Source organism: Elephantulus edwardii, unplaced genomic scaffold (assembly GCF_000299155.1).
Source record: "Elephantulus edwardii isolate Elephantulus edwardi_28Jun2011 unplaced genomic scaffold, EleEdw1.0 scaffold00391, whole genome shotgun sequence".
NCBI lineage: Eukaryota > Metazoa > Chordata > Mammalia > Macroscelidea > Macroscelididae > Elephantulus > Elephantulus edwardii.
The window spans coordinates 1,289,454-1,305,926 of record NW_006400141.1 but is presented as its reverse complement, the minus strand read 5'-3'; the positions used below and the strand labels follow the sequence as shown (position 1 = coordinate 1,305,926).

The 16,473-nt window shown below is 39.5% G+C and overlaps 1 pseudogene; it reads right to left on the bottom strand.

Moving 5' to 3' along the window:
• Positions 1-5,495: 5,495 nt before the first annotated feature.
• Positions 5,496-6,270, bottom strand: LOC102867021 (annotated as a pseudogene).
• Positions 6,271-16,473: the final 10,203 nt, after the last annotated feature.

The window sequence follows — 16,473 nt, the reverse complement described above, 5'->3', positions numbered from 1 at the left end:
ATTTATTATTGTTATGTCCTCTTGTTCTATTGACCCTTTCAGCATTATGTAGTGACCTTCCTTATCTTCCGTGATGGTTTTTACATTGATATTCATTTTATCAGAGATTAATATGGCTACTCCTTGAAGCACAAATTTTGAAAGTCATCTGCTGGCCCTCCTCAGAGGTCATCTGAACAACAGCCATAAACACATGAGTGTGGAGAAAATGATGACTAATAAAGGGAAGAGAAGCAACAGATTAAAAACTGCTTAAAAACGTGGAAGTGTTGGTACATGAGAGATTTTAAATTACCAACAAATCACAGTAGAACTGTGGTATTATTTCTTAGGAGATGCAATATAAGAAGAGCAAAGTAGCCATTACCTCAAAGATTCCATCAAGAGAGCCAAGGACCCATGACAAGGAAGCCCAAGTCCACACATTATCTGGCTTATGAGATTGGGATACTGGATAACAAATGGCGACATAATGATCTTGGACCATTCCAGCCAATAAGAAACATTTTCAATACAAAAGAGACACACACATAGAAGAAAATAGGAAGTTCAAAGCTTGCCACTGCCATGGAATTACAACCAGACCAGTAGTAGTAGGCTATTGTGGTACAGTTGTTCACATGAGCATGAGGCTGAGAAGGAAGTACATGGGAATGTGGAGCTGGGAATCCAGATAGATGAGGAAAACCAAGAGGGTCATTGTGAAGATACCCATGACAAAAGTGAAGAGGAGGATGTGAATAGATGCGTGACTGAAGATTCTCAGTAGGATGAAGTCAGGACCCAATGTCTGATTCTCTCATTCCATGATAAATGTTTCTTTTTCCAGAAAAGTAAGTTCCTTGCACATTTCATTGTAATATTTTACTTTGTCTTCCCTTGCTGACTTTTGAAATCTTTTGTTCAGTTCTTTAATATCTCAAATTTTCCCCTCTGCTTTGGCTTCTCAGTGCTCCAGTGCAATATTCAGAGTCACTTCTGACATCCATTTGGTCTTTTCTTCCACCTGTGTCTTTGTAATGAACTTTTGCACTCTTCCTGGATGAGGCTCTTGATATGTTCCCACAACTCATCTGGTGTTTGCTTTTTGATGTTCAAGGCCTCAAACAGGTTTCTGAGATGGTTCTGAAATTCAGATGAGATAGACTCAAGGTCATATTTTAGTTCCTTTGGATTTGATTTCTTATTCCTTAGCTTCAGCTTGAATTTGCATATGAGTAGTTGTTGTACTGTCCCACAATCAGCACCTGGCCTCGTTTTCACTACTGAGCTTCTTCAGTGGCTCTTTCCACAGATGTAATCACTCTGATTTCTATGCATACCATCACGTGAAATCCATGTGTATAACCTGCATTTATGTTTCTTATAAAAGGTATTTGCAATGAATACGTCATTGATTGTGCAAAATTAAATCATTCCATCTCCAGCTTAATTTCTGTCAGCGAGTCCATATTTTCCAACTACTGATCCTTCTTTTCTGTTCCTAACTTTTAAAAATTTTTATTAATTAATTTTAATTTAGAGACTTAGAGTTTCCATTCATTCATTGTTGCACATTTCTCCCTGTCCACCACCTCTCCCAATTCACTCTTCTACTTGAAAAGTAAAACTCTGCACAACAGCCATGGGGCCAGGCGCACAGCCACGGGGGCCAGGCACACAGCCACGTGACTTGGTAGCTTGACATCTGTGTACTGATCGCCAACCCTGTCCCATGGCTGCACCCCAGGGACACTAGAGAGTCCTTCACCCACTGCACAGAGACCAACTAACATGCAGCCACGTGTACAGTAGGGTTTTGAATCAGAACCTTTATTGGAGCTGCGAGAAGACACAACCATGTGCACTTGGCCATAACGGAAGTCACCAGTGAGCTGCTATGGGATCCATCTGGCAGGAGACAGGTTGGTGGATACTGGCTGAGTTTTATAAGGCCAATAGGACCCTGGCTGGGTTTTCTTGGCACCACCGACTGCCTGGGAGAGCACCCAAGGTCAAGCCCACTGGTGGGAATTTGGTCTAGCTCTCTTGAGCCACACAACTGCCCAGGAAGGAGCGGGAGCAGTAATTTGTCTTAACTTTTGTGGACATTGCAGAGCAGCCAGAGGCAAGTGAGTTGATGGGAATTTGACTTTGACTTCTTGGGTCCCATTGAACCCAGGACCCTGCTTGGGCAGGGGCTGCTGCACAAGGGCACCTGTAAGTGCCACTGGGCAGCAACTGCTGAGTGAGAACCGCTGGGTGGGAGACGGACAGCTGGAATCTGAGCAGGGACCCCAATCGTTAGCACACCCAGACAGCTGAGGTCCCACAAGCAGTTGACCTGCCTTTGTGATTTCCCCACTCCCGTGCCTAACCCACCACATTTGGCTTTACACCTGTGCCTACACGTCTGGTCAATCAACCTGCCTTTAATCCAGAGCACCTTGAGCTGTCTTACCTAAAAGAGGCTGCTCTCACAGGCTCTGAACTGACATTTTTCTGGAGTCAGAAGCTCAGGGAAACACACAAGTGGGGTAGCTGCCCAACTGATCTCTAGAGCATTGTCTTCAGATCAAGAACATATCAATGTCTCCAAGAAAGCAAGTTATCCCTCACAATACACAAGAGCAAAGCAAGATGTCTCCCCAGAGGGTGACACAGTATCAATGGATTTCCTGAAGCCAGAAAGTCTGATGGAACTTTCCAACGCAGAATTTAAAAGAACAGTGATTGAATATTTGCAATGGATGAACAACGAACTTGAAGAATTACAGGATACTACAAGCAAAAACCAGGAGGAGCTAAAAATATCAATCCAGAATGTAGGTGAAACAAATGAGGTGTTAGCAGCACTGGAAAAACAAGACACTATGATAAAAAATATGAGGTCCAAGGTTTCAGAGGCTGTCAACATGATGGAGAGACAAATGAGCAGAGTTGACATGGAACACAGAACCAGTGAAATAGAAGCCAGAGCAAAAAGCAGACACAAAATTAAAGGAAAAAAGAAGAAAACCTAAGAATAATGCGGGACACCATCAAGAGAAATAACGTGCATCATTGGAATCTCAGAACAGGAAGAAGCAAGTGAAGGCACCGAAAATGTGGTGGAAGAATTACTAGAGGAAAACTTACCAGGCGTAATGAAGAATGAGAGAGCATATATTCAAGAACGGGACTGACATCAGGGTTGAGGGAAGACAGAAAAGGAGGGGAGGAATGATGTGTACTGCATTGAAACAGATGAGGGAGAGAACTGTTTAAAAGGGACATATGAATAGGTATTCTTGTCATTATAGAAGTCTAGAGTGAAGGCTGCACAGTGGAGTGGACTTGGGTGGGTTGAGGGAGGGATTGCATAACAATGAAAGAGTTTTTCTTAATTGGAGGGGAGGGGGTGGGTAGGGAGAAAAGTGCAACAGTGAATGACTGGAAACCCTAAGTCTGTAAACTTTCTTTAAATTTTTTTTTTTAAAAGTAAAACTCTTTCATTGCTATGAAATCCCTCCCCCCAAGTCCACTCCACTGTGCAGCCTTCATCCTAGATTCCTATCATGACAACAATACCCAATCACACATTCCTTTTAAACAGTTCTCTCTCTCATCTGTCTCAATGCAGTATACATCATTTATCTCCTCCTTCTCGGTCTTCCCTCAACCCCAGTGTCAGTCCCATTTTACAACAGTGGCCCTATGCAATATTTGTCCTTTTTTATTATTAATTTTAATGAACATTTATAGAGACTTTGGATTTCCATTCACTTATTGTTGTATTTTTCTCCCTGTCCCCCACCCCCCTCCAGTTCACTTTTCTCTTTGAAAAGTAAAAGAAAAATCCTTTCATTGGTATACAGTTCTCCCCACCCCCCTGAGTACACTCCACTATGCATTCTTCATTCTGGACTCTTGTCATGACCACAATACCCAATCATATATTGCTTTTTAACAGTGCTCTCCCTCATCTGTTTCAATGCAGTACACTCAATTTATCCACTCTCTCTCAGTCTAACCCCAACCCTGATGTCAATCCCGTTCTACAACAGTGGCACTATGCAGTATTTGTCCTTTTGTGACAGAGCTATTTCACTCAGCATAATGTCCTCCAGGGTCATGCATTTTGCATAATTTTTCATGAGTTTCTTGTTTTTCAATGCTGCATAGTACATAGTATTATGTGAATATACCAGAGCTTCTCTACCCATTTGCTTGTTGATGGCAGCTTGGGTTGTTTCCAGCTCTTTGATATTGCAAACAAAACCGCAATAAGCATAGGTGTGCATTTATCTGCTTGGTTGGCGGTATGGTTTCTTTAGGCTAAATTCCCAGTAGTAGAATTGCTGAGTCAAATGGTACTTCCATTTGCAACTTTTTGAGAAAGCGCCATACAGCCTTCCATAGTGGTTGCGCCATTTTACACGCCCACCAACAGTGAATAAGGGTTCCAGTTTCTCCACAACCTCAGCAGCATTTGTTGCTTGCTCTTATGTTAAATTTTGCTATTCTTACTGGGGTGAAATGATATCTTATAGTTGCTTTGATTCTCATCTCTCTTAAAGCTAGGTTTTTTTAACATTTCTTCCTGTGGTTTTTTTTTTGCCATCTGAATGTCTTCTTTGGTGAACTGTCTGTTCCTATCTTGTGCCCATTTTTCAATTGGGTTATTTACCTTTCTCTTATTGTGGTGGTTGAGTGTTTTATTAATTCTAGATATAATAAGTCCCTTGTCTGACATGTCATTACCAAAGATTTTTTTTCCCAATCTGTGGCCTCTTTGTTTTTTTACCATGTTGGAAAAGTTTTTGGATATGAATAGGGATTTAATTCTTAGAAGGTCCCATTCATCTATTTTATCCTCTCCTGGTTGTAGATTTTCCAGGATGCTTGGAAGACTATTTATGTTGTAGATTAGGATTTCTAGAGTTCTTCTAACCTTTTCTTTAATGAAGTTTATAGTCCTTGGTTTTAGTCCTAGGTCCATGATCCACTTTGGTTTTTGTTTATAGAGTGAGGTGTGGATCTTGCTTGAGTTTTCTGCAGGTAGTTTTCCAATTTTGCCAGCATTATTTGCTAAAAAGGCTGTCGTTTCCCCACTTTACTGATTTCATCTCCTTGTCAAAAATCAGTTGACCATAAGTAGATGGGCTGATTTCTGGATTCTCAATTCAGGTCTAGCTCTAAAGTTAACAAAAGTACAACGCAAGAAATTTCTTTGGGGACAAGCAGCATTGTTTTAATTAGACCTTCTTCTGCAGGGTAAAATCATTCTTCCCCACACCATGGACTCCAAGTGTCATAAAAAACTCACAAGAACCAAAGCTGACATATGGATGAAAGCAGCAAGATCACAGTATACAAAGTATCATGTATAGTGAAGAAATAATTCAGTGTCTTAGATTTCTCTATAAAAATTTGTGATCTTTATAAGACTTCATTCACAGGGACACTAACAATAAGGAGTATTCGCTATGGAAGTAGTGGATCACACATCTGCTTATCTTGCTTTTTAATTTTTTTTACATAATATTTTTCTGAGTGATACAGATATAAGTCAGGTGGCATTTTGATTTCCCCACATATACATAACTGAGGTGCCTCACACTTGACCTCCCTTTGGTTCCTTGATTCACTGTTAGCCATATGAATCCAGTGTTCAGGCTCAGGACATGAAGCTTCGTTTCCTTATTATCAGTCAGCATAAATAATACAGAAAATGTGCTGTATTTGTTGTTGTTTCCTCCATGAGTTTCCCCACAGCCTAGTTTGATATAGACTTCATCTCCAGGCTTCAGATGCAGAATCACACTGTTACTGGCATAGTCGTAATTCTGATCAGAATCTTGGGTAATTGCGCTAGCAGGTACCTGGTTGTTTTTGTGGAGATCAGCCCTCAAGAGGTGCAGTCCTCTCCACGCATCAGGACATGGTAGGTGAAGAAGTAGATGCCAGGGTGGAGCAGGTGAACTTGACGGTGGTGGGATCGTAGTGGTTACCAAGACTGTTGATCATATCGTTGAACTTCAGCACCTCATGGCCTTTTTGTTGCTTCTTGAGGCCAGTGTAGAAAGAGATCTTGGGCACTGTGCTGTATGTAGGTGGCAGCGCTGATGGCCCCGCCGCATTGAGGCCGGTCGCTCCATGTGGGCCCGGCAGGCCTTGGCGGCTGGGCTCGCCCTTCTCACCCGGGGCCCCATGCGGCCAGACGGCCCTGGCTCTGGAGCAAGTGGGGTGGGGCACAGGTGGGCCCACCTTCCCTGGAAGAGCCTCCTCGCCTTTGGGACCACGGCTCATATTTTTTAAAAGAATACGTCAATCAGCATAATGTTCTCCAATCCCTCCCAAATTAGGTAATAATTGACAAAGTTAATGCTCCTACGTGCTGCATAGTATTCCATTTTGTGAATGTACCATAATTTCTGAATCTATTCATTTGGTTGGACATATGGGCTGCTTCCATGTTCTTGCTGCCTGGTCATGGCGGCTCGCATCCCCAAGTAATTGCAAGTTTTATGGCGTCCTGTGTTTTTTCGGGCTTGTGTTTGATGTGATGCACTGCTCTTACCCCCAGGAGCGAGGCCCTTGAGGGTTGGCCTAGGGTTTAAGGCAGGCGATGGCTTAAATCCCGAAGGGAGAGGGGAAGAGAAGGTAGCCAGGTTGTTCCTGGATGGCTCCACCCAGGGTCTCTGTGGCTTCTTGCTGCCTGGGCATGGTGGTCCATGTGCACAAGTAATCGCAAGTTTTTTTTGGTCTGTGTTCTTTTTCAGGCTTATGTTTGATATGAGGTACTGCTCTTCCCCCCAGAAGCGAGGCCCTTGAGGCTTGGCCTAGGGTTTAAGACAGGCGATGGCTTAAGTCCCCGAAGGGAGAGGGGACACCTACGTGCCAATTGTGATAATGGTTACCCATGGTGGACAGTGTTTGGTGGAGCTTCCGGATTAAAACAAGCTTTGAAGCAGGAGTGGCATCCGCTTCTGAAATGGCTTGCCTCTGGAAACTCTATGAACAGTACTCAGATATTTCGTTCTTTTCGTTCAGGAGTCGTCTATGACTCAACAGCACCTAACAACAACAACCTTCTGGAGTGTTCCAAGAAGATACAATGGTGCTGAATGAATAAATCTAGAAGATTTACATTTCTAGGTATTTTTCCCTAGTTATAGTTCTTAGCGGAATGCAGTCCCTTGCATTTAATTATAATGATGACATTATTTTCCCATTTATTTGTATTTCATCAAGATAGTTATTTCTGTTTACAGCATTAATTATTTATATACTGTTGTTGTAATTGTTAGATGTTGTTGAGAATGACTCATGGTGAACCTATGAACAACAGATTTGAGTCCTGTCCTATCCCATGCCATCCTCTCAATCTCTGACACATTCAAACTCATTGCTACAGCAACTGTGTCAATCTACCTGGCTGAGAATCTTCCTCTCCTTCCCTGCCATCCTACCTTTCCAAGCATGATGTTCTGTTCCAAGGAAAGACCTCTCCCAGAAACATACCCAAAGTATGCGAGACAAATCTTCATTAACTTTTCCTCCAAGGACCACTCTGGCTGCATCTTCTCCAAGAACTTTTCTTGTTCTGTTTGTTCTTTTTTGCAGTCCATGGGGCATTCAGTACTTTCCCCAGTACTCAAATTCAACAGCATCAATTCTTCTGTCATCCTTATTCGTTGCCCAGCTCTCAGAGACGTAGCAAGTGACTGCATCAGGCACACCTTAGTTCAGAAACTGATATCATTGCTCCTAAATAACTTGGTAAGTTTTTGGTAAACATACTTTTTCAGTTCAGTTCAGTCTCCTGATCTCCTTTACTGCTGATACTAAGTGCCTTGGTTGTGGATACAAGTAAGCTGAAGTTATTGACAATCTTAAATCTTTCTCGATTTATCAGGATGTTGCCTGTGGGTCCATTGGTAAGGATCTTTGTTTTCTTGATGTTGAGATGCAATCCAAGGTGTTTAATCTTCTGCAACAAGTGCTTCAAGTCTTCCTCACTTTCATCAAGCAAGGTTGTTTCATTTTTATAATGGTTGTTGATGAATCTTCCTCCAATCCTGATGCCACATGTTCATAGGGTACAACTTATTGATTGAATAATTTGCTCAGCCAACAGATTAAATAGGTATGGAGACAATACAACGGTGATGCATGCCTTTCTTGATGTTAAACCCTTCCTCTGTTTGCACAGTAGCCTCTTGGTCTAAGTATAAATTTTACACAAATGCAATTAAGTGTCCTGGGATTCCCATTCTTTTCAAAGTTAGCCATAATTTGTTATAATTCACACAGTCAAATACCTTTTGCATAATCAATAAAGCACAAATAGACATTCTTCTGGACTTACTTTCAGCCAGGATCCATCTGATATCAGCAATGATGTCCCTATTGCCATGGCTTCTTCTAAATCTAGCTTGAATGTCTGGCAGTTCCTGTCTGTGTACTGTTCTAGTTGTTTTGAATGATTTTCAGCAGGTTTGTGCTTGCATGTGATATTAGCAATATTGTTTGATAATTTCCACATTCTTTTGGTTCACTTTTCTTGGGAATGAGAACAAAGATGAATCTCTTTCAGTCAGTCATCCAGACAGCTGTCCTCCAAATTTCTTGACGTAGACTGATGAAACACATCAAAGGATGCAACTGTCATTTGAAACATGTAAATTTTTATCCCATAGACTCCTAGGGTCTTATTTTTTTGCCAATGTTTTCAGTGCAGTTTTAACTTATTCCTTCATTATCATTGGGTATTGACCATATAGTACTTCCTAAAAAATTTATCAATTTAAGTTCACTAGTAAATCTTTAAAGTAGTAACCCATCTAAGTCTGACTGAACCTCTATTTTCAATGGATCTTATTTCAATGATTCTGTCAAAGAATGAAAATTCTGCACTTCTCAAACCAGCAGGAAAGTGCAGCTATAGGAATGAATTATCAAGACTTTCCTTAGTCAAGAGGTAGGGGGAGAGGAACTCATGGTTGAGTGTCTTCCTAGTCTGTACATCCCCATAACTTTTATTGACAAGTTTTTCATTACCTAAGTGGTAAAGCATGTTAACTGGACTCTAAGTGTTGTTATTTTTTTTCTTATTTGTTGACTTTCCTGTTTCCATACGTATATTTTAAAAAATAAATTTTTATTTTATACTGGTTCGCTTACAAAGATTATATACATTGTTTTTTACATGAATCTTTCCCATATTGACATTTTTATTGGAAGGTATCTGCTTCAGTAAGAAAATCAAGGTCTTTAGTATCCCAGTGGTTGTTTGTTTTAACTCAGGCAGCTCCTGCCTTCATCAGCTTAACCCCTACACATGGCTACTTACTAGAATCTCCTGAAGAGCTTTTTTCCCCTTTTTTTAAAAAAAAGATTTCTAGAGCGAGATCCTTAGAAACCCGTTGAGTCAGACTATCTGGGGAATTATATTGCACTGTTCTTTCCAATGTTATCAGTCACTTTGGTCCCTGATTTTATTGTCTTCCTTTCCACAGCAAAACTTGTTAATAAAAATTTTAATTTGTCTCTCTTAATAAATAAAATTTTACTGGATCAAGGTGATACTCTACTAATTAATGTTCACAAAGAATGAAGAGTAGAAGGAATGCCCTCTCTAGATATAGACATTTAGATTTAAAAAAATATTTTTGTTAGTTTGGATAAATAATTTGTATATGTATGTTTCATTCATGTACATTGTGTTTTACATAATAATTCTTTTTTAAAAATATTTTTTATTATTTTTTTGTGTGTGTGTACCGTCAAATCAGATCTGACTGGTAGAAGAGGAGATTGTCCCTCCTTCTCCAGCAGAGCATCTGATAGATTCAAACCGTGCATCTCTAGGATTGCAGTGCAGCTTTTTGCCACTAGGCCACCAGAGCTCGCCTATACAGCCATTCTTATATATTATTTTCTTTATTCATGATTATGGTGTTTATTAGGGAAGTCAAAAGACTATAATTCAACAGCAAGTAATAAATGCTAGAGAGGATGTGGAGTGATAGGAACTCTTATATACATACTATTGGTGGGGATGTAAAATGGTAAAACCACTCTGGAAGGCACTTTGGTATTTTCTCAAAAAGCTGAACATTGAAAATTCCATATGACCCCATTATTCCACTGCTTGGAATATATCCCAAGAAAATTAGAACTGAGGCACAAATGGAGATTTGTACACCGATGTTCTTAGCAGTGTTATTCACCAATGCAAGAACATGGAAACCGGCCAAATGTCCAATCACAGTCAAGTGGATTAAGAAACTATGGTACATTCACACGATGGGATACTACTCAGCATATAGGAGTAATGATTTTAAAAATTACTACCTAACTTGGGAGGCACTGGAGAGCATTATACTAAGTGAACTAACTCAGTTCCATAAGGACAAATACTATTTAAGACCATTATTGTAGAAATAGGAAGATAACTAATAAACCATATATGAGGATCTAAGGGGTGAGTGTGGAAGCAGAAGAGTGAGGATGGATAGTGGAGGTAATCATAGGGTCATACAATTTGATGGGTGGAGGAAGATGTGGGTTAAGGAAATGGTAAAGGTCTTGTGTGAAAAACAATGTATACAAACTTTGTAAGTAAATCAATATAATATAAAAAGTTGATAAAAGAACAAAAACAAACAAGCAAACAAAAATACTTTAATGCATGTTGATAGTAGTATATAGTCACTCAGTCAGATAAGCTTCTGAAAAATGTTCTTGCAGGCACCTCAGCCTTTTTCCTCATGGCTCTAGGCTAGTGTTACAATTATCTTAGTCCTGACAATTACAGTGTCTTCCTCCAGGCCTTCAATAAATTTAGGTGAAAGCTCCTAGCTCTGGTGCCTTGGGGTGGCAGTCCTGTGGTGTTAAGAGTTTATTGTTCAAAATGACCTCCCTAGACATTGACTGACTATGGCATGTGAATCATCAGGAATATGTGAGTAGGATGTATAGCCTATCTACTAGCCAAGGGGATTGACTAGTCTTGACATTAAATTGAATGGTTCTAGCAGCAGAATTGGAGAGTCTCACCAAAGAAGCAGCAAGAGACTTCAATGCATCCTCTGGACCAGAGATTCTTCTGCCAGCCAGACCAAGGCCTAAAGAAGGAACAATCACAGCATCCATAGCACCCACAACAGAGAACCAGAGAGCTGATATAAGATGGAGAGGACCTTGGGACTGCTACCATGTAACCAGAACTAGAAGCCTTTCTTCAAGACTGTTGAACAACTGAGATGGGGAGAGAACCATAGTTTTCAGGACTAAGAGCTTTGTAACACTGGACTCACCACATAAGGTTCAAGGATGACATGTCTGCAAGCACATTTTGGAAGCTGTCCTAACTATGTGAGTGTATTCTGCTACTAACCTGATATTTAGCCTTTTGACTTCTCTAATGTGGTTCTGTGTGGTCTGTGAGCTATTGCAATGGATTTTGGACTCAGTAAAGCAGTATGATTGGTGTAATAGGTACAGGGGTGTAGAGAACATATCTGACCTCATGGGAATTGATTTTGTATTGTTGATGTTTTTGTTAGGAATAGTTCCTCTTTGTGGAGCGGATTGAGGTTAGATAGTCAGATGTGCAGTTCCCATGCAGCCTTTGTTCTTTTTACAAGTTCCAAGGTCAGCTTTGTCTCATGCCAGGTCTCTTGTTCTCTGTTGTGCTGCTGATCCTGTAGGCCTTGGTATCAATGATGTAGGGATCTTTGGCCTCAAAGGACTTGAGCTCTAAATGATCTTCTTTTTCTTTGTTGGTAGTGACATTTGTTATTTTGGGGATGGAAAAGAAATATTGAATAAAGGCCTTGTGCATGGACACAATTTGATGAAGGTGAATGAATTCTCTAAAGAACACACAGTGCTTTTTATGTATGTATGCAGGCATATACATATATAGTAACGTATGTATGCATATTTAGTTTGTTAAATGCTATCAAGTCAACTTTGACTCATAGCCATGCTATGAATAATGGATCTGAACACTATCCTATCCTGTGTCATCCTCCTTATTTCTGACAGGTTTGAGCTTATTGCTGCAGTCACTGTATCAATCCATCTCCCTGAAGCTCTTCCTCTCTTTTGCTGACCCTGCACTTTTTCAAGCATGATGCCCCTTTCCAAGGCATAATCCTTCCTAACAACATATGAAAAGGATGTGAGATTGTTAAGCATCCTTGGCTGCAAGGAACACGCTGGTTGTATTTTTCCAAGATGTATCTTTTTGCTTTATTGGCAATATTCAGTCCTTTTGTCCAACACCACAATTCAGAGAAATAATTTCTTTTTCTGTCATCCTTCTCTAGCTCTCAGATGCTTATCAAGTGATTGAAAATACCATGGTCTGAATCAGGCTCACCTTAATTTTCAAACTAAAATTATTGCTGTTGTTAGATGCCATCAAGTCAATAACAACTCATAGCAACCTTATGAACAGTGGATGTGAACCCCATCCTATCATATCACACTTCCTGACACATTAAAGCCCATTGCAGCAGTCACTGTGTAAGTCCACCTGGTTGAGGGTCTTCCTCTCCTTCACTGATCGTCCACCCTTCCAAGTATCAAGTCCCTTTCCAAGGAATTGCCCCTCCTAACACATGCCTGAAGTATGTGAAGTGAAGCTCCATCATCCTTGCTTCCAAAGAGCATTCTGACCAAACCCTCTCCAAGACATATCTGTTTGTTCTTTTAGCTGTCCATTGGTGTTCAATAGTCTTCTCCAACACCGCAGCTCAAAGGCATCAATTCTTCTTCCGTTATCCCTATTCATTGTTCAGCTCTCAGATACATAGCAAGTGATCTGAAAGACCATGGCCTGAATCAGATGCACCTTAGTCCTCAAACTGACATCATTACTCCTCAATACTTTGGGGCAGTAAACATGAAACAAGATATGATCTTGAATCTATTCCATCTGAATTACAAGATCATCTTAGGGATAGGTTTGAGGTATTGAACACCAATGATTAAAGACCAAATGAGTTGTGGGATAATATCAAGGATATCATCTTTGAAGAGAGCAAAAGATTATTACAAAGGCAGAGGAGAAAGAAAAACCAGAAATGGATGTCAAAGGAAACTCTGATTGTGAGACATGGCTCTTCTCACAAAACGCCATTCATCTGGGAACTTACCATAACTGCTACAAGATGTCAAGTCTTGTGTGGCATGGTCAGTCTGAGAATGTCTTCCAGCCACTACTTTCACAGCATCTGCTAAAGGCTGTGGCCCAATCCAGGTGCACTCACACCCTGGATAGCAACAGAACCACTACCTGCCAGGTAAAGGGGCTGCGGTTTCACTGGCCAGCTGCCAACCTTTCTGTCCAGTGCCAAGAGCACCAATATGACAGGTACTTTGGGGAAAACACTCCTGTCTAGCTACACCAAGCAGGACCCCTTATGCTCCAGCAAAAGGGGCCAGGACAACTTGAGCTGGGCTGACGCCATTTCTGGAAGGGAACAATAGGCTTCCTAGTTTTCATTCAGATATTTTGGGGGAAACACCACTGTTGGCCCAAGGCCCAAGAAGGGAGTACAAATGTAAAGGTCCTTCATAAAACATTGCCATACCCTGGGTCACTATATGGCTATAACAACCTAGCATCTAAGAAAAGGCTCACATAATGTCAAAAAAGCAACAGTCTGCCTCAGTCATGAAAAAAACTAATCCTTCTCCTAAAAAAAACAGATTCAATGAATATCCCAGAGAGAGAGAATTAGAAGAAATACGTTGATGTGGAGTTATTTAACAACTAACTACAGAAGAAGATACAAATGATGGAAGAAACAATGAAAGCCATTGTTGTTGTTGTTAAGTGCCGTTGAATTGCAGGCGACTCATAGCGACCCTATGAAGGAGAGTCCTCAACACTTGGGTGCCTTTCATCCTCTCTCCAGGTTCATAGGGTTTCCAGAGGCAAGCTATTATGGAAGTGGATGCCAGTCCTCCTTCCAAGCTTGTTTTAATCGGGGAGCTCCACCCCACTCTCATCACCTTAATTCCTGACTGCTGATACCAAAGGTGTTAATTGTGTATCCAAGTAAGATGAAGTTGTTGACAGTTTCTGCCTTCTCTCTATCCATCTTAACGTTGCCTATTCTTCCAGAATCTTTGTTTTCTTGACACTGAGATGCAATCCATACTGAAGGCTGCATTCCTTGATCTTTGCAACAAGTGCTTCAAGTTCTCTTCACTTTCAGCAATCTAGGTTGTATCATCTGCATAACACAGGTTATTGGTGAGAGTCTCTCTGATCCTGATGCTCTTCACAGAGTCCAGCTTCTTGAATAATTTGTTCAACATACATATTAAATATGTATGGAGAGAGAATACAACCGTCACACACTCTGTTCTTAATTTTAAACCATGTTTTCCTGCTCTGGGGAGATTCCACTTTCTCTCCATTATCATTGGCTTCTGTTCATATGGTACTTCCATGTAACCTATAAATGAAGCAAATAAATAGATTAAGTACCAATTTCTCAGCAGAAACCATGTAATAAAAGAGTTGCATAACATAAAATATTTAAAGAACACAACTGTCAGCCAAGAATGCTGCACCCAGTAAAACTGTCCCTCAGATATAATGGAGAGATCAAGATAATTTCAGAAAAGCAGAAATTAAGGAAGTTTTTTTCAAACAAGATTAATATTTCAGGAAATGCTGAAGGAAGATCTTCTCAGAGAGGCACAACAGAAAGGAAAATGGTTCAAAGTAACCAAAAACAACACAAAAAAGAACCCACAAAATGATAGCAACAAAATCTTGCCTTTTGATAATTATACTGAACGTGAATAGTTTAAAAACACCAGTGAAGAGAATAAGAGTAGCAGATTTGATGAAAAAAAAATCATACCACACCAAAACTTATCAAGTATGCTGTCTATAAAAGACACACTTGAAAAGTGAAGATAAAGATAAAAATAAGAATGGAAAAAATATTCCAAGTAAAAGGTAACCAGAAAAAATCAATAGTAGCAACATTAATCTCTGATAAAATAGATTTCAGTGTAAAAACCATCACAAAGAACAAGGAAGGACACTATAATGCTTAAAGTGTAAGTAGAACAAGAAGACATATCCATAATGTATATATATGCACCAAATGATAAAGCTGCAAAATACACAAAGAAGACATTAATAGAACTGAAAAAACAAATAGACTACACCATTATAATAGTAGCATACTTCAATACATTATTCTCAAAGAAAGACATAACTACTAGAAAGAAGCCCAAGGAAGATGCAGGAGAATTAAATTATACAATCAACTGACTCAATCTCATAAACATATACAGACTAATAAACTCCTAACATGCTCAATATTCATTCTTCTCCAGTATGTACAGAACATTCTCCAGAACAGATCATATTTTAGTTTATAAAACAAGCCTCAATAAATTAAAACAAAATGTTGAAATAATACAAGGCATTTTCTCAGACCACAATGTTACAAAATTAGAATCAGCAATCAGAGGATAAAGGAAGAAAAAACCCCAACACAACCCATACACCTGGAAGCTGAATAACATCCTACTTGAACAAGTGGATGAGATGAAACAAATGAGAATGAAAACACAAGTTACCAAAAACTCTGGAAAATAGCCAAAATAGTACTTAAAGGTCAATTATAGCAATAAGCACACACATCTAAAAGGAAGAAAGAATGATTATTGATTCTTTAACCCAACATCTCTAACAAATAGAAAAAGAATAGTAACAAAACATGACAACTCCTAAAAGACAGGAAATGATAAAAAGACAGAAGTAAATGAAATAGAAAACAGAAAAACAATTGAAACTATCAATAAGACCAGGAGTTGGTTCTTTGAAAAAGTCAATAAATTCAACAAATTATTAGCAAAACTAACAAAGGAAAAGGAACAACACAAGTAATCCAATGTCACAACAGAACCGAGATAAAGTTTAATAATGAAATTTTATGAAAAACTATACTCAATCAAATATGAAAACCTAGCGTGAATGGATAAATACTTAGAAATTTATAACCCACGCAAACTGACACAGACTGAAGTAGAGCACATTACAGAACATTATAGTAGAACAGACCCATTATAAAGGGTGAAATTGAACAGATCATAAAATAATTTACAACAACAACAAAAAAGTCCTGGCCCAGATGGTTTTACTAGTGAATTTTACCAAACATTCACAGAAAAACTGTCACAAAATTCTACATAGAGTATTTTAGAGAATAGAAAAAGATGGAATACTTTCAGATTCATTCTATAAAGCAAACACTGATGCTAAAGTCAGTTAAAACACCACCAAAATAGAAAACTATAGATCAGTATCTCTCATGAATATAATGTCAAAGTTCTTAACAAAATCCTGAGCCATAGAACCCAATAATATATAGAAAAAAGAATTCATCATGACCAAGTGAGATTTATAAAAGGTATGCAAGGATTTGGCAGATACAGAGGAATTTAAAGAAATAACATATGAGC